The sequence below is a fragment of the Aplidium turbinatum genome, chromosome 4 (assembly GCF_918807975.1).
Source record: "Aplidium turbinatum chromosome 4, kaAplTurb1.1, whole genome shotgun sequence".
Lineage (NCBI taxonomy): Eukaryota > Metazoa > Chordata > Ascidiacea > Aplousobranchia > Polyclinidae > Aplidium > Aplidium turbinatum.
In genome coordinates this window covers 27,404,277-27,431,518 of record NC_137475.1, presented here as the reverse complement: position 1 = coordinate 27,431,518, position 27,242 = coordinate 27,404,277, and the positions used below count along the sequence as shown (strand labels likewise).

Genomic DNA, 27,242 nt, shown 5'->3' with positions numbered 1-27,242 from the left:
GTTTAAGTAGAAAAAAGCCATCTCACTGATGCTGCCTAATGCATGAATTCAATAAATGAGTATTTTTTTCAACAGAGTGGTATCTTATTTTAAATTAGTTTTAATTACTGTAGCCTATATTTTTTGTGCTATTGCGCATACACAAATGTATTACGCTTTTGGCTTATGTCGATTGAGCACTTTACTGGAGTCAACTTGCTGTGCATTGCGCAATTAAAGCTCACTGCTTGCAGTTTGAGCACTTTGGCAAGGTTGGCGGTAGTAAGTTACCATTTTTGGAGCTTAGGTTCCACAAATGGGTAATCGTCACACGGAGGTAGCTCCGTGGCCATACCCACTACCCAGTGTACCTACTGCAGTACTGCACTGAGGACGCCAGAAGGCCGAAATGGGGTGCACTGTCTGCAAATGTATTACATATGCCCGAATCAAATTTTTTAAAGGGGGTCGTTAATTACATTGGGTAGTTAAAATGGGTCGCGGTATGAAAAAGGTTGAAAACCACTGGTCTATAGCGAGCAAAACGAGTGATTGAATTTTACAAACACACAGACAATTTCTTCGTTTTTTTTCCGGTTTTTTGGGGGCACGTGATCAAATTTCCCGCCATGGAATATGTAAACTCAGTGTTACCGCAAGAAAACAATGTTTCTCAACATATAACGCCACATCACACTTACCACTCCATAAGATCAACGTTTCTTATGCAATATCGAAAAAGCTTTAAACTTTTTTGGTTTCAAGAAATTAAACACTGATGATCATGCATAAGAAAATCAAACTGACATTTTGAAATCATAAATGTTAAACTAAACTTAATTTATATCAACTCTTGCTTGACCGGATACCAAAATTGTAGTGCAGCTTGATGCAGGAAAGATTGAAAGATATATTTCACATTTATGACTCAGGAACTTGATTAACAGCTCAGCAATAAAGATATCAAAATGTCACCAAAACCGCACCATCTCCCTACAATGACCTCGGGCCTTCTAAATATTTTGCAGGTTGAAAGTAAATTTTTAAAACAGATAATGTTCATTTAAATTGCTGCATGCCATCACGTCACAACACAACCATTTACCACAAAATTAGATTTTTCAAACTTCTTATTGAGCTTGAAATGATGATACAGTAGATCTATATCGTTATAAGTCTAAATTTCAATAATGTCACAATAATCATGGTTTGGTTTTGAAACTTTATCCTCGGACTGACAAAGCCTTGGTAGGTTATCCCGGTAGTTTCGCATACTTGTAGAGGCTTTTCACGCAGGGCCGGATGTCGAGATTGGCATAGTGAAGTTTCCGATTGTTGAAGTGTTGTTGCCAGGGAATTATCACATCCCTGAGTAGCCTAAATCACTCTGGAAGTTTAGAGGAATTTACAGAAAGAACAATGAAAATTTTTTACTTTTAGTTCACGCTCTTTTGAGAATTTCAACTTTCCTCTTAAGTATTCTGCAAAATTTGCAAAAATTTATAATTGCTTTGGCAAATAAGCGTTTTTTTAAACACAGTAACTGTGTACCAGCGTTGAGTTTATTACGCTTAAATTCAATGCATTGTTTAGAGAAGTCAATGCACCATAACGGCGAGAATTTGTAATATTCTCGCTTTCTGTAGGAATTTCATGCTTTACTAGAAACGACTTGTGATTTTTGACAGCATTTTTGTCACCTAATTCCATCTCACCAAACATATAAAAGGAAACAGTCCAATCCAGGCATGTCGAAAAACCGGCGCATTGCAACCCGACCATTTCTCAATCAAGCTATAGTTCCATGTTTTATTTGGTTTTGTATCATTTATGTTTTTCTTAAACTTAGAGGCTGTGCCAACAATAAAATGGAACCTAGTGTTAAAATTAGAAACAAAAATAGGCCTCTTGATTTGTGAAATGGAACCAGCTCAGTGGCCCAGTGGTTTCGCTTTCGGTTCTGGCGCTGGTAGATTTGAAATCCATTCAAGGTAGGGTCAAACAGAAGACTTTAAAAACGGTACCGATTTTGTTCTTTCCTGCATACCGGTAACGTGATGACATCACAAATAAACAAAACCATAACATTATTATTGTAAAATAAGGTGAGCTGTTCTTATTGGTTTCAAGATAGGTTAGAATATTAGTGTAATGCAGACATGTCTTGTGCATATTCATTTGACTTTATATCCCTTTAAGTCCTTGCATATTGCACTTTTAATCATAAATATTCCATCAATCTTACGGTATGATTTTCAATAATAACTAATTTTGTAATGTTGCACGATTTGTGTTTTGGCTCAGTCTCGGCGTGTTTTTGTCAGAGTAACCTACTGGACATAAGGAATACGTCTGAGATTCTTAATTTAACTAGTCAATGAAAAAGAAAACTTTTTATTTTCGCATCAACAAAATTCTTTTTTTAAATTAACATTGTAAGTCAAATTTTTTGCATTGTAAAAACCTGATACTTAATAAATTTTGTTTTAGTTCCAATTTTTCGTCTAAATTTATTCTTCAATTTTCTTCCTTTGCATTGCAGTTAAAATAAAAACTCACTAAACACTGAACATTTGGTGAAATATGTGTTGTGTCAATGAAGCCAATTTTTTTAAAGTTTTAAGTCAATTTTTTGAATTGTTTGGTTAATAAAAACGCCCTATTAATAATATCTCATTTATACACCTGTTTAAATCCAAACGTCATCTTTATGTATTTATACCTCCATCAACATTATCGCCGGCTCCACCTTTTAAACAAAAATTTTCTTGTTTCACTGCAACCAAAAAATCCTCTTGTTTAAAAAATCCCTTTTTGCTTTTTTTGCTTTCCTGTTATGTAGCCTACGGCAGGGGTCGGCAATCACCGGTCCGCGGACCGCTGCCGGTCCGCGAGGAGTTCATAGCCGGTCCGCGAAGAGTTTATATACTTTTACAAATTAAGTGAACGTTCAGAATTATTATAGTGGTCTAAGATTAACTGATAAAAATTCAAATTAATCTTTTTAATCAATACACATGTAGAGGCGTCCTTTCTTCATTAAACTTGCTAACCTCTACCACGTGCATTTTCTTGAGCTTGTTGAGACTGGCGAGGCAGCAATGCTGTTATTACGTCATAGTAACTTTTCTCTAGGTGCCATTTTACAACAGTTACTGTGCGATTCATTTTCAAAAAGAGTGACTTAACTTTTACCTTGACCATTCATTTGTGAGTGTGAAATTAGAAGATAGAGTGCAAAAGTTGTTGGGAGTAGCAGTTTGACTATTGATTAAAAGTTCATAAAGTCAAACTATGGTAGGACTAGACTGTAATACCAGCATAGCACTTAACAAAGCAGCTGCTACAGAAATTGGGGTCCAACTAATTTAAAGAGCGTCGGAGTATCGGAATATTTAGAATAAAAGCTAATTAATCAGGAAGTTATGGGTAAGCTTAGGGTGAGGACTGAGGATTAGATTTAGGTTTATGGTGAACGTTAGGATTAGTGTTAGGTTTCCGTAGACCGTAACATTCCCATAATTCCGACACTTAACGTCGGAAAGGAAAATATCGAAAGATCCGATTTTTCGGAATTAGGGTTAGAATTAAGTAAGGGTTGGGGTTAGGGTTTGGATTTGGTTTTTGGTTGTAGTACGGTGAATTAACCCTCATTCCGACACTCAGTAAATTAGATGGACCTAAGAAATTGTTACTGAAACTTAATTGGTAAAATATTACAGATTTATCCGAGAAAAATGAGTAAGTTACAAAACAAACATCTATGTTGAGTTTTTTTGGAAATGGCCGTGGGCCAACAGTATTTGAAAAATCTGATGTCGCAAACGAGGGGTCTACATCTACAACCTCAAAAAAAAGGAAGGCTTCTTTCATTCGCCATTATAAGTCGTCCTATGTAAAGTACGGATTCATTTCAACTTGTGATTCCGAAACACCTTATCCGCTCTGTCTAATTTGTAACAGCAAGTTATCAAACGACGCTATGAAGCCCTCAAAATTAATTCGGCACTTGCACACAAAACATCCCGAACTAAAAGGTAAACCTTTGGACTTTTTTGAAAGAAGAAAAAGTGATCACGAAGCTGAAAAACGATTACTAAGGACAGGTTTATCAACAAAGCCAAATGCACTAAGAGCATCGTACTTGGTGTCTCACCGCATCGCTAAGACTAATAAACCATTTACTATCGGAGAAGAATTGATTTTACCAGCGTAGGTAGTGATATTGTGGTAATATATTTTATTTAGCGTAACTTATAAAAATGTGGTAATATTATATTTAGGTTATTTAAGTGTATAAGTTTAAGTATGAGAATGGTTTGTTAATATTAAGGCTGTCTAACTGCCTGATGAAATTTCTATCTATCTAATTTATCTAGTTTGGCTATCTGACTCCATGAAATAATTTCCACACAATTGTTATTCGAATTATAATTTTAAGTTATCAGAAGGTGTTCGTATAATGTTGTAGGTCTATAACACAATTTGAATTTAAACAGTACAGAATAATGAAATTATAGGATAGTGAAACATTATCACGAGTTATTACATTTTAATTAAACAATCAATTTATTGTTTTTCTGAGAGCTGAACTAACTGAGCTGGTTTGATGTGAGCTAGTCCGATTTGATAGAGCTCTTTGTCTAATTGAGCTGGTTTGATGTGATAGAGCTCGTCCGATTTGATAGAGCTCGTCCGATTCGATAAAGCTGGTCCAATTTGATAAAGCTGGTCCAATTTGATAGAGCTGGTCCGATTTGATAGAGCTCCCGTCAAAGGACGAACAAACCATTTTATTGTGTGCGCCCTTTTTTCTATTTTCTTTGGGAGCAGTTGCATGGAAAATTACAGAAACTTTAGTAAAAGGCAGGAAAACTTATATGTTGAAATAATGGATCGCTACAATATTTGCCGTGAAGTTTTAGGAGAATCGGCAGCTAAAAAGATAGCGCAGGTTTCGCTTTCTGCGCGCACTGTTGCGAGACGTATTGAGGACATGGCGATAGACATTGAAGCTCAACTGTTAGAGCGGTTGGTGAAGTCACCATGGTTTGCGATTCAGTGTGATGAATCTACTGATATCGAAAACAAAGCTGTGCTGCTAGTTTTTGTTCGATATCTTTATGAAGAGGATGTTCATGAGGACATGTTATGTGCTTTGTATTTGCCAAAAAAAAACACAGCCTCCGAACTGTGGAAGGCTCTGAATGAATATTTCATAGGGAAACTAAACTGGTCTTTTTGTGTCGGTCTGTGTACGGATGGGGCTGCAGCCATGATTGGTCGTCTGTCTGGTTTGACTGCTCGAATTAAGGAGGTCGCACCAGAGTGCGAGGCCACTCATTGTTTCATTCACAGAGAAATGCTGGCTAGCCGAAAAATATCATCCGAGCTTCATAGTGTATTCAATGATGTAGTAAAAATGATCAACCTTATAAAAGCGCATGCACTGAACACTCGGCTGTTTGAGCAGATATGTGAGGACATGGATGCCGAGCACAAATGCCTTCTGTTGTACACAGAAGTAAGGTGGCTCACCAGAGGAAAATCACTGAACAGAGTTTTTGAACTAAGTGAGCCACTGCAAAGGTTTCTTTTGGAGAAAAATTCAGATCTTGCTAGCAAAATAAAAATGGGTTCTCAAACTTGCCTACTTGTGTGACATATTCAATCTGCTCAATGAACTAAATCTTTCACTTCAGGGCAAAATGACAACTGTATTCAAGTTGGCAGATAAAGTGGCTGCGTTTACAGAAAAACTAAAATTGTGGGAGCAGCGCGTAAACAAAGGGGTTTTTGACATGTTTCAAACATTAGCAGAGACTTTGAAAGACAGTGAGCCTGAGCAAGACAGGGGCGTTGACAGGGGGGTCTAGGTGGTACTTTTGGACCCGGGCCCGGAATATTTAAGGGGGGGCCCGGATTTTAAAAATTCTCCGCGACTTCAAACATAATCAAGATCATAACATAATTATCATCATCAAAGATCATAACAGAACATAATTCAAACAAGATCTTAATATAATCAGATCTGAAGGAATTGCCATCAGAGGTTAAAACTGCTATTTCAGCCGTCAGATGGTAAAGTACCGGGCCCCTTTCTCGGTACTGGGCCCACCATCTCAGGGGGCCTACTAGTAATAGACTTTTGCGTGTCAGTGACAACATGTTTTTCAGCTGCTAAAGTTTACTGTGTGTACTTCCATTGAGAAGATAATTTAGGTCCGGTACCAATGAGATGCTGGGCCTGGGCCCTTATATGAAAATATCTCTAAAATCACCACAAATCACATCGTTATTTTGTGATAGAATTTCAGGGGGCCCACAGGTAATAGACTTTTGTGTTTCAGTAACAATCTGTTTTTTAGTTGTTAAAGTTTACTGCGTCTGCGTGTAGCCTACTTGTTCATTGACAAGATAATTTAGGCCCGGTACCGGTACCAATGAGATGCTAGGCCCTTATACCAAAACATCTCTAAAAACCACATTATCTTAAAAAGTTAAAATGTGACAACATTAGTAAAATTACCTGTATTTGAAATAAAACAGGTTGGTTGCAATTGAATACTTGAAATCAAGACAGGCCCAATTCCTACAAAGGTGTGTTTAAGATAAATGTGTTTTAATTATTTTGGTTGTTTATTTTTTCGTATTTTGTGGTAAAACTTTGGAATTGACAACTGTTGTACTGAAACCGCTTTATACACTGGTAGTGGTAGGGTCACCATACTTTGTGTGCTACTGTTATAGGTTAAACCACGAAGTAGACAGCTCATTTTAAAATGATTGTCATAAATAGGCAAATTATATTTATTTTTATTATTTATTTGCGTCAAACAAAGTTGTCCATATCCAAAACAAAAACAACGAAATAATACACAAACTGAAAATGCACAAAGATCACAGAGAGCCACCTTGGATGCCGTCGGTTTAAAAGCTCACTAAATGGGCTATCTACTGTTACAAATTTATATACAATGAGCGTTGGAAGAATTGAAAGTATTCAGAGCGATAAAAACAATCAGATGACATCAGGTCTGATATAAAGCGATTGGAGGAGTGAATGCAACGGTTGATAAACGAAAACATGTTTTTTCTCAATAAAGCATCAAACGTTGTTATATTATACATTACTTGATATTCACGGGCACTGACATAACGAGGCAAGTTGTGCAATATTCTAAAAGAATCATTGTAAGCAACACGTAATCGTTTTATACTAGAAGATCTAAACTTGTTCCACAACTGGGATGCGTAAAAGGACATACAATAAGAGCGAAATACAATGTTTTTTACAGAGGGTGAGCATTTAGCGAAATGAGATTTTGCATTGTTTGCAGCACAGTACTGAGAGCGTACCTGCCTTGAAATATCATTTTCATCTGAGAGAGAACTCTCAATAAATACACCCAGGTATTTTACAGAGTCTGTGAACACAATTTCAGATTTACCTAGATGTAGCAGAGGAGCACGTGAAAGATAAAAGTTTTTTGGGGAAAATAACATACCAAATGACTTTTTAGAATTGAAAGTAATTTCATGTTCAACAGCATACTTGTGGCAAACATCTAACAAATTTTGTAAGCCACACAAACTAGGCGAGATGCAGCAAATGTCATCAGCAAACATAATATGGTTTAGACAAGAGTTGCCAACATAGCAACCAACTTTTGTTTTATTGAGCTAATAAGAAAGCTGATCAATATATACTGCAAAAAGATAGGGGCTTAACACCCCACCTTGTCTGACTCCATTGGACACATTAAATGATTGGGACAGATGACCTCCCCACCTCACTTGCATGGTTTGTTTACTATACCAGTATTCCAATAAGCGAACAAAATACATAGGCACGTTGCGTGTGATAAGTGTTTTAAACAATAAATTATGATTGACTTTGTCGAAGGCTTTTGAAGCATCCAAAAAAAAACAGAATATACAGGAGTGTCATGACTGATATAAGAGGACACTGCTTGTTTTAATAAAAAAACACTCATGTCAGTACTATGGGCAGACTTAAACCCAGATTGATTGTCACTAGTATTCAAAAAAGGCAATAGATGATTCAAAATAAAACGTTCAAACAGTTTTGAGATTACTGTAGCTACAGCAATAGGTCTATAGTTACCTGAATCTTGAATGTCGCCATTCAAATTCTTTACAATTGGGACTAAGACAGTGTCCAAGCAAGAATTTGGTACAATGCCATGACTAAGACACATATTAAAAAGTACACTAATATAAAAACGAATAGAATAATCAGCATAAACAAGGTGTTCAGCTGAAATTTTATCAGCACCAGCAGCGCGATTTAATGGCAGTTTGACAAGCAAGGGACCAACTGTGTCCATGTTGCAACGAAATATTGAAAGATTATGATATTTATCCCTAGAAGAAATACACGAGTTAACAAATTCTTTTTCAGTGTTGATTTTGCTGGAATTTAGCAAGGAGCTGTAATGATGCTTCCACATCTCAGCAATTGCTTCAGGACCTTTTGCTCCACCAACATTTACAGGAAGAGAACTATTTTTGCAAGTAGATTTTTTTTACCTTCTGCCAAAATGACTTTTGTGAGCTGTCCAAGTTGAGTGCTGAGGCAAGTGCATTAGCTCTATGTTGTTCAGAGGCATTTTTGCAACGGCGAAAGGCTTTTTTAAACTCCTTTCGTTTATTCTGCATCAACTCATACAGATAACCATTTCGTTGTTTCCCATGTTTCACCCACATGATGTAAGTTTCTCTGGCAATAGCATGAGCCTGCTTAACTTCATTATTCCAACCAGGGACAGAAAATCTATTGCATTTTTTCTTATCAACAAAGATTTGATCAGAAGCTGCTTTGAGAGCAGCAGTTATACTATTATAAAAAGAGTCTATTGAGGCAATATGAGAAGCATCTGAACAATGAGAATTATTGCATTCAATACTTTCAGTTGGTAAAAAAATTTTGGATAGATATTTTTTAGATTCCAGACCAAAGACATATTTTTGCTCAGAGGAGATACAGTTCCAATTGATCGTATTATGAGGAGAGACATTTGAAACTTCTTCAAGAACAGGTAGATTTGTACAAGAAAAGTACACAGAAAGTGGTCTATGATCCGAAGAGATGTAGTCATGCAGTATAGTCATTTTGGAAATTGATTGATGAACAGAAAAAGAGGTTAGGCAGTGATCAATCCAAGAAGTTGAGCCATGGCAATCACTTACATATGTGAAAGAGTCTCTAGGGAGCAGCTCTTCATCAGATATACAATAGCTGTGTTTCATACTAAAGGTTTTCAAAAAATTTCCAAATGCATTTGATTCTCCAGCATTGAAATCACCTAATATACAAAGATTAGAGTTGGCAAGGTTATCACACATAAATTGCAGACTGCTTAGATATTGTAAATAAGCATCTGTATTGGAAGTACTACAATAAGGTAAATACACATTAATGAAAGAAATTTTACAAGTAGAATGATCAACATCTAGACCAATAATAGTGGCATTTTCATTTTGGATGACAGAGGCCTGCAAGGATTTATCCCACAAGATGGCAGTACCACCATGTGGTCTTCCAACTAGAATACCAGACTCGTAGTCAATGTTAGAGATACCAAATCCATTGTGGGAATTACTGATAGTGGATAAAGACATGAGATTTTGCTTCGCAAGCCAGGTTTCCTGTAGAAATATGATGTGATAATCTTTGCATAACATTTTAACATCATGCAGGGATGAAGATAAACCCCTACAATTATAAGACACAACTTTTAAATCATTCAAATTGAACTTTTTTCTGTAATCTGCTTAGAGCCACTTGTTCCAGCTTCAATAGGGTTTGAAACAAATCTTTTCACCAAGGTATTTTTTGGCCAGTTGTCTAAGTTCAATGAATCCTTAAAAGCAATGCCACACAAGGAAACTCTGAAAGAGGCATAACTTGGGAATTTGGTTGCAAGTATATAAGACATTTGCATAACTTAATTGCAATGCCTTGTCTAAATTTTGCAAAAGCATAGATTGAAACCTTTCTTTAGCATAAGGTGAAAGCGTTCATGTTTTGTACGTAGGTTAGCTTCTCGTTAGCATAAACTTTAAGAGTCAGGTACGATTGATTTTGAAGTCTGCCAATAAGTAAACAAGACACATGAAATACTTTTTGTAATACTGGACTAGCTTAAAGTTTGGTTGGTCTATTGATATCCCATTTAACAATAAAATATTTTTTCTACATCTACCGGTATAACTTGCAAGGTATATAAAAGTATTTTTTGAAGTGTCAGAAGCTGCATTAAGGCTGTTGCACTTTTAGCTTAACATTTTGGTTTTACAGAGTGTTTTGTTTTCTTAAGCTTTACTTCAAAGTGAATGTTACTGGTTTACAACTGGTAATCTAGTTCTAGAATGGTGTAACCTTGCTATGTACCAAGATTTCATTCAGCATTTCATAAAGAAGATGTCTTGTTTGAACTACCGACATTCTTGCTTTGAACATTTCAGATAAACAAAACTCTCAAAGAGGAATTCTTTGAAATGGCTGAACATGAAGGTTTGTCAGAACCTAGCAAACTTTGCTTTGCCATTATTGCAATTGGAATACATTTGTTTACTATGATTAGCAATGGTGCAGACGTGCTGCAAAAGTTTTGCAGATGTTCCAAACAAGGGAATGTTTTTCTCCAAGCTCTTTGCATAGTTTTTTTTTTTCAAAAGTTATGTTGAGCCAAATGTTAAACCTTGAATGTACCAGAAACCATGAAGCATTTAAAGCCATCTTTACCCATGTCTTTAATTGCTGTGGTAAGAACCAGATAAAGTGATCAGCAGGCCACAAGCTTAAGAACGACCACCAAAAGTAAGACAAACAATTCAAAAACTGACCTCAAAGTCAAAGGTCAGCAAGTAATAAGCGAACATTGAGTAATGTAATAGGTATTATATATATTATAATCAATTAACCTGCCTTTAACTGTAGGCCATAAAAATGTTTGTCTTATTTGTAGGCTATTCCATTTGTGCAGTCATATTTTGTTTATTGCTAAAAAATTGTGAACAGTAAACAAAATAGCATTTCTCATAGATTAATTAGCATTTCATTTTTAGCATTTACAATCCCGCAATTATAAATATCCCTGACTTTACAGAGGTAGCTATGTGCAAGTGTAACCAGTATAATAAGTATTTTATGACAGTTGCCAGTATTTTGTTTGTGATTTCAAATCGTTGCTGCTTATGTTTCATTTCTTTCATTCCAAGCAAAGATGAAGCTATAACTTGATAGACCTGTGTTTACTATTAGTTATATTTCTGCTGTGTTCTGTACACTGCTGGGTTGATGATTGTTTATGAAGTTATAAAAGTTTAACTAGGTAGTAGTTAGCCGGTATTGTGCAATGTGCAGTAAGCATTATAACATTTCATTAAGCACCAGTAACCTATGAAGGCTTTCTGAGTACTGCAAAGTTGTCAGTGAGTGATGAAGCTGTTAGACCTTACCTAGAAACCTATTAACTAGTGTTACACTGTAAATATTGCTCCGTTTTGTTAAAGATCATAGTAATTTTCTTATGTATGCTGTGATTCCTGTGAAGTAGTTGCAACATGTGATGAAGTTATTAAACTTCATCTACATAAGTCAGCACTCATGCACCATTTCAATAACAACTGTTTTTAGCATGACCAATGGTGTTTGCATATGAAAAATAATTACATGTAGAAAAGTTAATTCAACAGTTAGATTACAGCAACTGCTGCTCATAATAATTGTGCTTCTTAAATTCAGCAACCACAACGTTCCAAAAATAAAGCAATTAATAAAAAAAATGTTTTAGTGAAATATAGCATGATTAACAACAGGTTTCTAATAATAGTGTATCTTGTGTGAGTAGTTAATATACCATGTACGCCGGCTTGTACGCCATTCTGTGCTGTTATAAATTAACACTGTTCTGTTGTGAATTGAAAGTATATCACTAGATTGGTTACTATTGTTTTTATCGTACTTAAGTTCCTGATTATGCACATTTGAGTACACTTGAGTTTTCATGTTAGCATTTTGATTGGGTACTTGTTAGCTTTTTGAAAGTATTGTATAGGTGAGTGGTTTAATCAATCAATCAATCACTGGTTTATTTTTTTCACAAAATATCACATCAAATGCACTGGTACATTACATAAAAGTGAGATAGGAAAGAAGCGAAAGACCTTATGAGGTCACCAAGTCAGCCTCCACCTCGGCGATCCTATAAGACAAAACATAATTACCACTTGGTGAAAGTGTTAAAATGTTGTTTGTTAAAGCATTTGTGAATTCACTTTTTTTTGCACTTCTAAACTGTTTTGCTATGTTATGGCTATACATTTAAAAATAATAGGTTAGTGAAATTTCAAATGCCAATTGTAATTTTTGGAAAAAATTGCTTCCAAATGTAGGTAACCAATTTAAAATTCTCATAATTTTGTCAATTCTTGTCCGATATAAAAAATTGTATGAACTCAATGTGATAAGCATGTCAAATTTTGATACCAGCTTCTACTGTGTGATATAAGATCTGGGTTGAATGACCCATACGCTTCATGACCGTTGCCAGTATGTTTAGAAATCGTTAACACTTTTGGCTTTCATTGCAAGCAAAGGTGTAGCTATGACTTGATAGATCTGTGTTTGCTTTTATTTATATTTGTATTGTTTTCTCAACTGGTGAGAAAGTCTAGTGAAGTGAACCACCTTTCCATATCAGTGCAGTTAACATACACACTATATTATCATAAGTCTGCTTGCCAATAAGGGGCTCAAAATTATTTTGGCCCCGGGGGCCCACAAAGGGCTTAACACAGCACTGCACTTCAGCTTTCTGGTGGTCAAATAGCCACTTCAGCCACCAAACAGTAAAATAAGAATTTAGTTTAGTCTAGTATAGTGATTTCCCTAACCATGAATATTACCCGAAACACGAATTTCAAAATAAACAGGTTAATATTTGTTTAAACTAAAACTGAAATGGCAAAGGTAAGAAGATTGCTATCCCTGTTTCTGCACTAAAAATTGCATTGCACTGCACTAAAAACTGCACAAAACCGCTTTTCAGATTGCAGCAATCAGCAAATGTTTGATCGAGGCCCAAACACCTTTCCCAAATCAAATTGAAAACTTTCTGACTGTCTGCACTACCTTTGCTGTAAATTCTCTTCTGGTGAGCCTAGAATACTCTAGCGCCATGTGACAAATAAAAGTTCAAAAAAGCAACCGCTAGATAGAGATAGTAAGTTTTGCGGTTCAAGAAATTTTAAGATTGCGCAAGATTTGTTAAATGACCATGCTTAAACGACATCAATAAAAGTTTGTACACAACCTTTATTTTCATAACATAGTCGATGAAGGCCAAAGGGGGCCCGAAAATAAATTGGTACCGGGCCCGAGAAATCCTGTCAACGGCCCTGGAGCAAGAGTTCTCCGAACTTGTGAGCAGACACTTGCGTACTCTTTTAATAGAATTCAAGCGCTATTTTCCAAGCGCTAAAGACCCTCGAAATGCAAAGGATTGGATCCGTAATCCATTTATTTTCAAACCTGGTGAATCGACCTTACCTGTTCGACAACAGGACCAGCTCCTGGATATTGCTAATGACGGTAGCTTGAAAGTTATTTTTCATACAACGACTCTACCAACGTTTTGGATGAAAGTCTTGCCGGAATACCCTAACCTTGCCATAAAAGCATTAAAAACCTTGCTGCCATTTCCGACATCCTATTTATGCGAGTCTGGATTTTCTGTAATGGCAGCAACAAAGACGAAACCGCGAAACAGATTGGACGTGAGAGAAACATTGCGGGTGTCGTTGAGTTCTATATTTCCTAGGTGGGATCGTCTCGTTGAGGCAAAACAAGCCCAAGGCCCACATTAAATAATGACCTTGCAGTATATGAGCTGCAATAAATTTTCATTGTTGAACATTAGATTTTTTTAAAGACCGGTCCGCGAAAAAATTTCATTTTGAAACCGGTCCGCAGAGCAAAAAAGGTTGCCGACCCCTGGCCTACGGTATATAAAAAGAGTATTTTTGCACTCTGTAATATCATGACATTTAAAAGCGAAGAAAGAATTACATTATTGCTCATTGCTGGTGCCACGTAAGACATGATGTGATAACTCGAATGTAAATGGCATTTAAACGTATTCTAAATATTACGTTGGTGGCAAAACTTGTTTAAAATTCTTTTTTCTTCAGGCTATCCTTGAAATATACAGTGCTTGGCATTGAAACTGAGTCTCGCATTTCTGCAAAAACCTTCTTTTCGTAAACTTGAGCTTATCTTTTCAAGAGCTTCGTATATATATTCCAGGGGCTTGGAAAGTCGACATACAGTTTTAACAGTGGTTAACGAGTAGTCAATAAAAATTGTGCTAAAATACAGTAGAATATATTTATAAATTGTTCGGTTTGAAAAATGTGTAACACAATAATACATAAGGGTTTGTAGGCTTTTTACAAGTTATTGAAAAACACAATTTATTTATAACTTACATATCAAATTGGTGTGAGATTTTTTTTGCAAAGTTTTGTCAAAATCGAAGTTTTGCCTTCTTGGAATAGAAATTGTTTAAAAAAAACTTTTGGTTTCTTTGTAAAAAGTGTTAGGCTGCGGTACAATCAAATTTATGTTGAGTTAACTGCATAGTTCACAATTTATCGAAAAACACACTAATTTTTATCTGAAGCAATCTTTTTTAATAAATAGCCGAAAGTATGGATCATTTTTATTAAAGAAAAGAGAAGGAGGGGCGCGCTGGGCGACGGTTGTATAATGATTTATAAATTTTTTACAGCTTTGATGTTACGACATTATCAAAATTTGGTGGAATTTCAAAAATTATACAACCGAATTATATTTTGAGATTTTTTTAACGTTTTAGCTGCAACAAAGTTGTTTTTGCGGTGGACCGAGTAATAAAACCGTTTTTTAAATGTCAAACACAAAATTGATATTCAAATAAAAACATTAAATCAGCTTAACAATCTTGTAGCGGTTAAACTTTCTAAGTTCTCGTAATCTGTAAAGTAAAACATGTAAAGTTTTCGCGTGGCGTATCGTTATTTCGGTTCTAGACAACTATCCCTCAACTGCAACTTTTAAATCATCAACGTCATCAAATATTTTTTTAGCGAGAGCATGAAAAGCTGTTGTTGAAAAACAAGTTTGTTGTTGTGAAAGAATTTCTTAATTTATCATTGCAACTTCTGTGACTATGAAGGATGTAAGACGGGCTTGCCTTTTTGACAAACAACGTTTTGGCCACGATAGACTTTAGATTTAACTTGCTTGCGAGAGACGCGATTGATGGTGCCACTGCACCGGTTGAGCACTTGTGCCAGCGCAATACTTGTGGTGGTAAGAGTAAGGTTGTTTAGGCGGAGGGACATTGGGGATTAGGAGGAATATTTTGAACCATGGCTTCCTAAAGATATGGCCTGATTTGTCACATTTTGCAGAAATTTCCAGGTTTTGCTAACTTTTTGCGAATGTTTTATTAAATTTTTCTAAAAATTATATTTTTACGCTTTCTGTACTGTTTTCCCCAGATGACACAATAGGTTTTAACATCCTCAGATGTTGAAAAACAAAGAAAATTTGATTTTGAAGATTTTAGTCAGACTGTTAATTTTTCAATAACAGTCTGATTCAGCGTTTTTCAACTTACTTTTTTTCATTTTCTACTGCTTACCCAAGGCAACAAAAAGCTTTTATATCATTAGGAGACAGCAAAAAGTAAAAAAATCTCAGAATATGTTTCCAAGTCAAAGTATCCTCGCTTAATTCTGTGCTCGAACTTAAAGCGAAATGCACAAGATCTCAGAACACAAAAGAACTATATAAAATCTAAGATAGGAGACCTTCCGCCATATTCTTTAAACAATTGTTAACTCTCAGGGAGTGCGGTAGAGTTGAGGATGGAGTGCAGCCAGAGTTTGCGCGATTATTTTCAGAAAATGGAGTGGATTCGAAGTTTAATTTTTCACAAAAGCTTCGGAGTGAAGTGAATTCGGACTTTGGTCCAGTGACTCAATAGCGACTTTGCATTTTAATTAAATCAAATAATACCCGTAGGTCTATATAGTTCTGTTTGCAGACCACTAATTTACCAATAAAAACATTTACGTGCTACTAAAGTTGACAAAAGTTTTTGCACTCCTGCTCTATTTCGTGTTATACGCATTGGCTATAGTATCTTTTTAACTCAGAATTTGATTTTGGAGTGGAGTGAATTCGAAGTCTAAAAATATGAAATTTTTTGAAGTCGGATTGGAGTGGTTTGGTTTAATGTAGTAGGAGTGGAGTCGGAATCTCAAAAACCACATTCCTCTCAACACTGGCGTGGGGTGTTTTGTTCCAGACGCAAAAGTTTTTCCTCTTGATTTCGCATGATTTTGCTTCCAATGAAGTTTCTTCTTAAAAAAATTGTTTTTAAACGTCGTTTTGCAAAAAAAAAATTCATTTAGAACAACCCTATTGACCATTATTGCTTTTTGTGTCAAATTTCCAGAGCTACCGTACTAAAAACAATAACTTTCCGAAAATATTTCAAAGTGAAATAAAATTGTTTTTCGACTTGAGATTTCATAGCCTTTGTTGCCTAAACTAAACAATTTCATCTAGCAAATTTGGTGAAAAAACATTTGAAAGTTTCAGAATGCAAAATACGCAGAAGAACTTAAAGTATGTTGTCGTGTAATTTGTTCTTTAAAAGTTTTGCGAGTAGCAAATATGACTGAGGAATGTTGGAAATTAAACTATTCTGAACGAAGCATGTTTGTCTTGTTTTTACGCAAAATTCATGTTCCTTCTATTTTGTTTAATTTAATTTTTGAAGGTTTCGTTTGTGTCAAATGAAATCATATTCAGCGCGCCAAATAAGTCCTTTTAAAAGTTCGAAAAGTCATGCCGACTTTATTTGTGTATTGTGGCAAAATTATTGTGGTTAGGCCAGAACCCAGCGTGTTTACAGGAAACAAAAACATTTTGAAATTCTATTTTTGTGGTCGTTGTTTCATTTTCGGCTTTCAATATCAGTTTCAAACTTTTAGGGTTAAGTAGTAGGCTGGATTGTTTGTGGTTTACACTGAACAAGATTTTTTCAGTGATTTAGGTCCATAGTTCAAACAATAAATGGTACAAAGTTGTACAAGAATAAGGGCCTCGAGCTATGTTGTGCTCCTCAATCATTGCTTTTGACTTCTCTCGCAATTCTGTTCCTTTAAAACATATTGTCACCAAGTTTTTTATGATTTATTTCCTCCTGATATGCTTTGAAATAATTTTTCATGTTCATGGTATAAAGGTCAGTCAATGGCCAGCCTGAGTTAATTAAAGAGAAAATCTGTATGATAGAGTTCATATAAAGCATAAATAATTGTAAAAATACAGTTTTGGTGATAACGCTGTTTAGTACATGCTAAAAAATCTTTTGTGGTTAAACCGCATTGGTAGCAACGTCACAAAAATGTTGGATCGTTATGCTAAAGATGGAACAAAGTGATTTCATTTCATTTTAATCGTTTTTGTCATAAGCAGAAAGAAAAGTACCTTACTAAAACTAAATTATGATTTTTTGCTAATATGTTTTGTTTTTTTTTCAGGTTAAACTGCCTTTGACTTAGTAGACTCAATATTGTTTTTAAAAGGCATTTGAAGTCAAGCTTTAGCAGATTTATTGATTTACGAAGTATTATCGTGCGTGAAAGCGATACAGCCTATTTACACTACTTCTACATAATATAAACAAATCGCTGAATGTTTTAATGCTCTCTTGACCTGCAACTTTTTCCGTATCATCGTGTTTCCTTATACAAAAAAACAAATAAACATGGACTGTTCCAATTCACGCAACATCTACTTTCTGATTTTCTTGATGGCAACTCAACTTATAGTAATTTCTACAAGTAAGTAAACTTTTTCAATTTCTTAAGATCAATTGTTATGAAATTGAGTTTCATAAAGAAATAGTATGGATATATGCGTCTGAGACCAAATATGATGCTCTTTGTACAAACATGAATATGTTCGAAACATGTTTGCATGAACAAAAATATCTTCGTTGGTTACAAACAAAACATTTTTTCACGAACAAAACAAAGTATTCGTAAAAGCAAAAGTATTTTCGCACAAATCCTCGTAACGTTTGTTCATAGCGAAGACCATAGTATACCAAATAGCCGAATCACGAATATTCGTGCTTGTACAAAGAGCGTATAAGGTGTGGCCCCTGGTTAGTCTGGTCTGGTTTCAAAGGCATTTGTTCAATAAGTTAAAGTTAAGTTAGTTAGAACCAAGTCAAGGTAAATCAATCCAAACTAGATAAATCACAGCTGTGGATTCCAAAGGATTATGTGGAGACAGGCTCCTTAACAAAACAATTTAAATTATGCATTCTGGTTCGACGAGCCCACATCTCTGTTTTATATAGGCCTAGTCCTTTATATCTTGTTAGATCAAAGTCAGAAACGCTGTCAACGTGACAAGTATCAACGTCGTCCTAACATATCACGCACGTACATTTGGTGCTATGTACAGTTGTACACTCATTTTTTTTTACGTTTTTGCGTAGGTCTACTACTAAAAACGTTGCATTTACATTATGTTGTGACTTACTTTTCAGAATCTTACAGTCGGCACCACAAAGTTTACGCATTGAAGTGCGCGATAACTTACTGCAACTCGAGGTGGACATCTAAAGGACGATCTTGCAGATATGCACGAAGTAAATACCATTCTGGGATTCATCTTCATATGATTCGTTGCGCGAAAAAAAAAAAAAAAAAAACGAATTAAATTAAATTTGTTGTGGTTCTGCATAAAACTAGTAAGCCTAATTTGTTCTTTTATTCTATTGAAATGATATCATCAAGGTAAAGAGACTTGAGATATTGTAAACATATTGGATATGATCGGTCGCGTTGAAAGGGGAGTCCAGGAGGTACTTTTGGACCCGGCCCGGCATGTTTTAAGGACCCGTGACTTTTCCAAGGGGGCCGAAAGTTTAAAGAAACCGCGCATTCTTTGCATATAATGGGTTTTTCTTAGAAATATCTTGATTTGAGACCCAGAATCTCATTGGTACCTGGTCCGAATTATTCTCTCAATGGCCCTAAATATGATTAGTACGTAGAAAGGGGGCAGTGCAAACAGGTAACTCTGCCAACTACATGCTTCAATTGTCGTTTTTCCAAGTGTTTACCAAAACTACTCTGTTGTGATGCAATCAATTGTTTTTCAAATAGGTATTATTACTGATTTGTAAATGTACATCGTACGTCCTACAAAAGCATGATAGAATTTAAGAACTTACTGTGTAGTCTTAGCCGGAAAAGTCGACATCCACGTTTTATAGAAAATTTATGATTAAGCTGATGGGGATGTAACAGTTGCCAAGTCAAATAAAGTCATGGCACATTTTTATAGCTGAGAACATATACCAAACCTCCCCCAATAATTGCCAATTTTTGAAATAGGTCGTAAAAACTTTTACATAAGTATTTTAGTGTTAGGTATACACTGTTTCATATATAGAAGTGTCGCAACAATATTTGTAAATGAAGCATGACATTCAAGTCATAATTTAAAACACAAAATATTCTGATATCTATGATTGTTGTTTTGAAGGAAAATAAACCTTACTACAATAAGGGGTTCCTTGCTAATCTCATGCTTTGAATAGTTACACAACAATTTATCGAAAAACCTTTGCGCTTATCGCACTCACAAAGAGTGATTCAATTTAGATAATGCAAATAACATTTTTTCAAAAGCTTATCGAAGAAATTTAAGTGCAATGCCAGTAACATGGGTAAGTTGTAGGCATGGTCGATACCAATACTGTAGCCTTTTGTAATTTTATGTAATTTAATAGTTATTATTTTAAGTATCATTATTTTGCTTGCTCGGTTGCTTTGGCATTGTGATAGCGAATTTGGTCACAATCGAACACTCTTCTGTTTTTTTTACTAGAGCCTCGATCGTGTTGGAAGTGCCACTATAACATCTGTCAACATTTGTTGCGATACTGCGTGGATTTCTTTGGAAGATCATCATGCTAGTACCGCCAATGCCAAGCGAGGAATAGGCTGATTGATCTTTACATCAGCATTTGGTCGTTTTTGAGAAAATAAAAGTAGTCCTACCAGATATCTTTGTGTAAAAACTATTACACGTCGTTGTCATACATTTCATTTTCCTTGCTTGATAAAAATTACCCCATTTTTGACGATTATTTTCTAGTGGTTGCTTTACGTTGATGTCAGTATAGCATTACATACTAGACTTATGTTTGTGCTGCTTTTGAACAAATTGTAATATCCTGTACGAGAAAATTGATGATCAGCTAAAACATTTATACGAGAAAGCAAGTTAGACATATGAACGTAGTGTCACTAGTGTGCAATGAGGGTTATCGGTAAAAAGAATGCTAAGCAAATGAATTCCTTTTTAACTTCAAATCTGTCATAACTACAATAAATGTTTTAATTTATTAGTCCATACTGTATAAAGGCCGCCATGCATTAGTCATGTAATTAGTTTTAACTGCGAATTAAAGCAGATGCTTTGATATAACATAATTATACATAGATTGAACGTAAAGAGTTATTGTTGTGTTCCGCTTGTAGGCCTACAAGATGCTTGCTCCTCCTTTTCAGTGTTTACTGTTTTATTTTGTAAAGTTGTTTTAAACACGTAGCCTAGCTAGTAAATTAAGCTACATAACATTTGGTGGTACCAGGACAATAAGGATCGGACCAAGATTGGTTGAACGATAAACAATTCATCTAAGGGGAATTTATGGAACGACAAGGGGGCTTTGAGGTCGGTGAAGTAGAAGGATTGTTTTGTTTTTTTTAAAGCATATACGATTGTGGGATATTGTTGGATTCGGGGAAGGTGGTAGATTTGTGCATTGGGTTTCTTGAGATTGGAGAAATAAAGGATCGTTTCTCGTACAGATGGTTTAAAATTAAATTCCAGAGCAATAGCCCTACATCGCAGAACGATTTGCGCTTATGATAATTCTGCTATTATGCTTGTGTTATAGCCTACGTGCATTTTGTCGGTATCAAACTTTGGACTCAATGTCGTTTTAGGCTTATACATTATTTATTGTCGGTTTGTAGGATTCATTTGAAATTGGCGACACCGCGTTAAAAATAAAAACTGTACAATGTGATTGTTACAAGGCGTTTGGCATGTTAAGAACAAACTTCTTAGTGAAACAGACAATTTAAGCTGGAGAAGTTACTGTAGTTTTCCTGGTCCAACCTGCTGTGCAATCGGCTAAGTGAGGTGGGTATATTATTTATGAGAAAGTAAGTCCACAAGATACTACTAACGTTGGAGGAAACGCTCTTCGTACGTTCCAACTTGAGAAACCCTTAAAAACATTTTTACAAATTTAACGATTCTAAGCAGACGTTACCTTAGGCGGTGAGCGTATTTGTAATCTACAGGTCGCTGCATCAGATAAAGTTTATTGACCAATCAAAAGGAATATTTAACCCAGCTGAGATACATTTTGCTGGGAAAAATTTAAGACATCAGGTTTCTCACAACTCAAAAACATTATTTCTCAAAATCGTATTTGGGAAGAATCAGACGGCAAGTTTAAAAAAAATGCAAAAAATATTTGTAGCCTAATTAAGGTTTGCATACAAATTTTGGAACGCTAACTTTTCAGGTAAGCCCACTGTCAGATTTATATCAAAGTGCGTTGCTGGCATGCTTGCGGAAATTTCGACATCACAGGCAAATCTTGCGAGTTGTAAGAAACCTGATTTTCAGCACCAAACTTTTCTCCGCAAAATTTATTTCAGCCGCAAGTCCTGCCTTCTGATTGGTCAAAACACCCCATCTGCTGCAGTGACCTGCCGAAGCGGCTATGTATATACTCTACTGGGGTCGGATATAATTTTAGAAGAGTGTTGCGCTGTCGTAAAGGCTTTACAACCAGCATACTATAGTCTCTATTGCAATCAAAAAAAAATTACATAAAAAATATTTACATGTGAGCTACCTCGGGTCTTGCCGATTTGGATGCAGCCTAAGTAATAAGCGATGGCTGGATTAACCGTTTTTCTAAAACTTCAACTAAACAAGTCCCTGGCCTAAGGGTAAAAATGCAACCAATGTGTTGTGCTATGCGGTATTTATTCAATTATCCTCTCTTATTCTCTTAATTATGCAATGTAGACAGGAACAAGCAAGACACTTCAGCTGCAATAAGAAAACTGGCTCGACTGCAACAGCATAGCCTACTGCAGTGACTGATGTTTTCAAAGAATCTGTTTAATTAGAACCCTTAGATAATTAATAATCGAATATTGTTTTTTTACAATAGGCTAGGCTACTGCTTGATCAGATTTTTATTCATATTAGACCAGTGGTTCTTAAACTTTTTGAGACACGCCTCCCTTTTACAATTCTAACAAAGTTCGCGCCCCACCTTGTTTCAAAATCAAAAAACATTAAGCAGAACAGTAATTCATTTCTAGGTAAGTTGCATTGGGTTAATGCGAAGGATGTAACATTTTTGTGGATACCAAATGTTTAATTTGGGGATTAGTAGCAGATAATGCACATCTCAGATCGGCTTCACATCCAAGTTTTTTACGAGAGTAGAAAAACCATTTTCGCACAAGTGGATGAAAATGAAAGAAGTGTGCGTATAGCCACAGCACCCACACTCTTGTAAATGTGCACATATTTCTCCCAAAACTCTGTTAGTGGCATTGCTTCAAGGTTGTCCCTTGAAGTAGAATTTTATTTTAGCTTTAAGAATCCCTCTTCTAAATTGTCGGGAAGAATTTTCTCATTTAGACAAAAGGGATTCCTTGTCATCTACCATTCTGGAAGTTCGGTGTCATCCAAGCAGAGATGTACGTATACGCCGCATACTTGCGGCGTAGACTTTTTGTTTACGCTAACGCTTGCGGCCACATTTTTTTGGATAGTTGCGCTTGAGGCTACGCCGTAAAGTTTTCGCGGCTTTTTAGCGCATAGCGTCAACGCATTCTTTTTAATGTATTTTTTTCGCTACAACACGCCAATACCTTCCAGCGCTGCAGTTGAAAGAATGTTTTCAATGGGAAAAGACATATTGGAACCAAAACACAGCAAAATGTCAGATGAACAGTCAGATGCTTGTGTTTCTTCGTGGAAATTCAAAATAAAACTTGTTTGTTTCGAGTATTTTATACCGTGTGAATGTTTGGCACCTAGCAAACAAAATGAGTTTGCGCTAGTGTATGCGCTAACGCTGACGCCGCCAACATTTTTTACAAATTACGTTGACGCATACGGCGTATGGTTTTTCGAACGTTTGCGTTTACGCTGACGGCGTCAATATTTTTGTATGCGCGTACATCACTGCATCCAAGTATGGAAAATAGCGTTCAAATTCTTGTTTCCAAAGTTGAAGGTGTCACTCCACTTCAAACTAAAGCTCGCCCTTCAGTTCAATTTGGTTTTTCTAATTTTCTCAAGGACAGTATCAAGGTTGGAAAATGAAGCTGCGTTTCCTTTTTGAACTCGACGATGCCACAGACCCAGTTTTGCTATGAAAGCGCGGATGGAATCATAGTCTTTGATGCGATTAGTATTCTTGCCCTGCAGGAGCAGATTGCCAAATTCCGAAAGACGCTTCTACGACGCCAGTGATTCAAAGCCTCTTCAAGTATGCGGCACTGTCAGGATTAGCCTAAGCAGACAAACAATCCATCAGTCAACAAATCAATCAATCCTTGTGAGCTTCACACGCCCTCCAAGGGGGGGCGCGCCCCCCAGTTTAAAAACCACTGTATTAGACCATTAATCTACACAATGAAGAACAATTCGGCTGTAGGCTATGTGATTCGCAACTGGTTATATTTTGCGAAAACTGGATTCAATAACCGTTTTTTATAGTCTGGAATGAACAAGAAAATTCCATTCCAAGCAATTTGGATGTAATAAGCGGCTAAACTGTGATGTATAACATCACCACAGATATTGTGTCAAGCTGATACGGTAGCCACTTTAACAAGTAGAAATTCTGCCACTGAAATTGATTAGAATGAAACCGTCAACCAATCAGAACATGTTATAAGAGGCTACCGTCCAATTGTGACCTTTCTAGCACTCAGCCAGAGAGTGAATGCTTGTTTTGAACTTTATTTGGTGATTACAGAAGAAAAAAAAGCAATAGCAGTGGTGGGAATCGAACCCGCGTCAATGAAATAACTACTTTCTAGCCCTAACCCTAAGCCAACCAGCTGATAGAAAATCCATCACTTGATTTGCTTTGTATATTCTACTTTTCGCTCTTTTTTACGTCATAGAAAACGTAGCTTATGATTGGTTGGCGGTGCATTCTAGTCAATTGCAGTGGCAGAATTTTTCCTTGTTAAAGTAGCTACCAGCTGATACGTCACATAGCGCAATCTGGTGGCCGATTTAGCGTAGATATTTTTTTTTATTTTGTAATATATACAAAACAGAAAATTAATATTTGAAATGTTGAAAAAGTGCAGCGGGACGCGCTGTTGCATGGGTTATATTGTATCCTTGCATATATTAGCCAGCGAGAGAAAGACAACAGTTAAAAACGTCCACTGCCTTGTGGACTTGTTGGCCTGCTCAGAACACCCGCAGTGCGCAATGATGACAATTTACAATCCCAAATATCGTTTTCTTCAAAAAAAGGCTCTCTTCATTGATTTCAGGACTCAGCGGAATAGTTTCAAGATGCTCTGCCGTTTTTACGAGCCACAAAGAAATAATGCTAGCGACGGTGAGGTTTCTAGTTTTCAATGTCAAACGATCAGAGAGTTTTGTAAAGTTCTTAATTCTATTGAAATGGCAGTCGAGTATTTTTGCAACAAAAATGCGGCTTACATCTGACTGAAGAAGTGAAAGTTTTTGAGATTTGCAAAGCAAGGGTTGAAGCAGTGCGGAATTAGGCTACCATTAAACTATAAATGCTGAAGCTTAGGGGCTCAAGATTTAAGGGCCTCAAGTTTGAGATGTTACCACGTATATTTAGAAACGTCTATAGCATATAGATAATATAATTTGTGGAAACTTTCACCTGGTAGGCTAATAACGTGAATTTTGTGGCAACCAGTTCTAATAAAGTTAGTAGCCTATAATTCATAAGCAGATCATTGCCTAATGCAAATTAAATTTCTAATGTTTATTTATATAGCCTAACACAGCTTAACGGTTATGTTTGTAACTGTTAATTTGCAAATGGCTTGACTGTTAATGGAAATTAAACAATAAATATTATTATTGCTACAAAAAGTGCTCATTATGTGCTAATTGTTATCGAACTGTTTACTTTTAACATTCCTTTAGTCCTCCACTAGTTATTGACAAATTTGCACGTTGTAGCCTTCATGAGACGAAACTATAGACCAAAAGAGCACGTTTTGTCTCATTGGCTTAGGACCTTTATCAAATTATATGCAAGCAAAACAATTCAGATGGTCTTCCCAAACGTAGAATCAATCATCCGGCTACCAGCTGCACAGGAAAGAGATCCTTTTCAAGGCTTAAAAGGATTATGAATTGGGAGCCACTTCTTTTTCGTTTGAACCTTCGTTCTTCGCCGCTCCAAGGGCTTTGCCTATCAGTTTCACCACCGTTGAGAAGTAGCGGGCTAGATGTTTGGGAAGGTTTCGAGCAGCCATTGAATTGATTGGTCTTCAAGTTCGTGCAGACCACGCACACCATTTAGCGCATGATAGATAGGACAATTGCAGGTGGTGTGGCTTGCGATATCTTTCTCCTTCCGCACTCACAGGCAGGGCCTCCGAGAGAAGTCAGCACTGGTCGGGAAACAATACGAAAAATGGGCCCCATAATATTTTTTAGCAAATATTGCGTTGCATGTTCGTGTTAAGCTGAAATTAGCCTACTTTCCTTAGCATGAAAATAACTTCGTTCAATGTAAAAATCATTAATAATTAATCACTGGATTACACTTGCAGCAAAAATGCCATTGAGGCTAACTATTGTCTAGAAAGCTTTGTAAACACACAATAGGCCCACAGGCAACGAAAATAGTTCAACCAAGCATTTACTTCAGGAGTGTCCAAACTTTTTCCCACGCGAACCAGATTTGATAATAAGTGTTCGCGGGCCAACAACCACAATAATTTTTCTGAAAACTGCAAGTTGAATTTATATGATTTTTGTGTGTCTGCAGGCGAAAAAAATAACACATTGTACAACAACAGGCGCGGGCCATACAAAAACGTCTCGTGGGCCGGAGTTGGCCCGCGGGCCGGACTTTGGACATCCGATTTAATTCAACCCTTTCTGGACTTTTTGCAATGCAAAGTTACGGATCACAGCATCAAATAATAAAATTTTGCGACATCTGAGTTGATGCACAACATGTATAGTTAGGCTTTTCAATCGGTTTTGAGTCATATAGGCCTACTGGAGCGCAAACAATTCTTTACAAATTTCAGTAATTGCTAAAACCAAGTTCTCAAAGCGCAACCGTTGGAGGTAGCTACTGAAACACAAAAAAAATCATAACAAAACTATTTGGAAAAACCTTTCGAAAGTTGCAATCAATGATTCCTTGTGTAGAGATTATGGGGTGGTTCGTTGTGGTTTGCAGCTGAAGTTTGCTGTGTGGCTTTCTGTCAAAAGTACCAAACCAACTCATCCAAAATGTCATTGTTGTAGCCTACAAATGGTTTAAATTTGTCCCACATGCCCGCAACTGCACAACAGACAGGCCCGCAACCAGCAAATATTTTCGGGGTGGGGGGGGGCATTTAATTTTTATCAAAGAACAAACATTAAAATGATGCATTGTGACATTTTTATGTTAATGTCCACGCCCATTGATAAAGTGTGTGGCACTACCATGTTACGGTTCAGTGGTCATAACTTATGTCAATCACGTTTTTGTTTAGTACAGCATTAAAGGAAACTAGCCTTTATAACGTTTTCTCATTTAGCTATGACTACCCAAGGAAGAAAATTACGATAATACAGTAATGTGTTCAGTCGATTACAAATAAAATACAACATCTGTTGGCTACGAACTGCATTGGCACGACTGGAGTCTATTCAATAACATATTTACATCAACATAAACAAACAGATACATATGAATAAACTTAACACGGTAATTACAAATTACAATCCTGAAACACTTTGTTGACTCAACAAGTTTTTATGTTTGTAGGCCCAAGGAAGTTGACTTTGCAAATGCAAAATGACATTTTAA

The 27,242-nt window shown here is 36.1% G+C and overlaps 1 long non-coding RNA gene and 2 pseudogenes across 1 annotated transcript; all 3 read left to right on the top strand.

The window, feature by feature from the left end:
• The window catches only part of LOC145768614 (general transcription factor II-I repeat domain-containing protein 2B pseudogene), an 83,696-nt pseudogene that overhangs the window by 53,239 nt on the left and 3,215 nt on the right, over positions 1 to 27,242 (top strand).
• LOC145769027 (SCAN domain-containing protein 3 pseudogene) lies at positions 4,871 to 5,641 on the top strand (annotated as a pseudogene).
• Positions 17,612 to 21,185, top strand: LOC145769376 (uncharacterized). Its single transcript, XR_014289004.1, has 3 exons — positions 17,612 to 17,910; positions 18,627 to 18,728; positions 19,976 to 21,185. It is a non-coding gene; the product is annotated as an uncharacterized LOC145769376 (long non-coding RNA).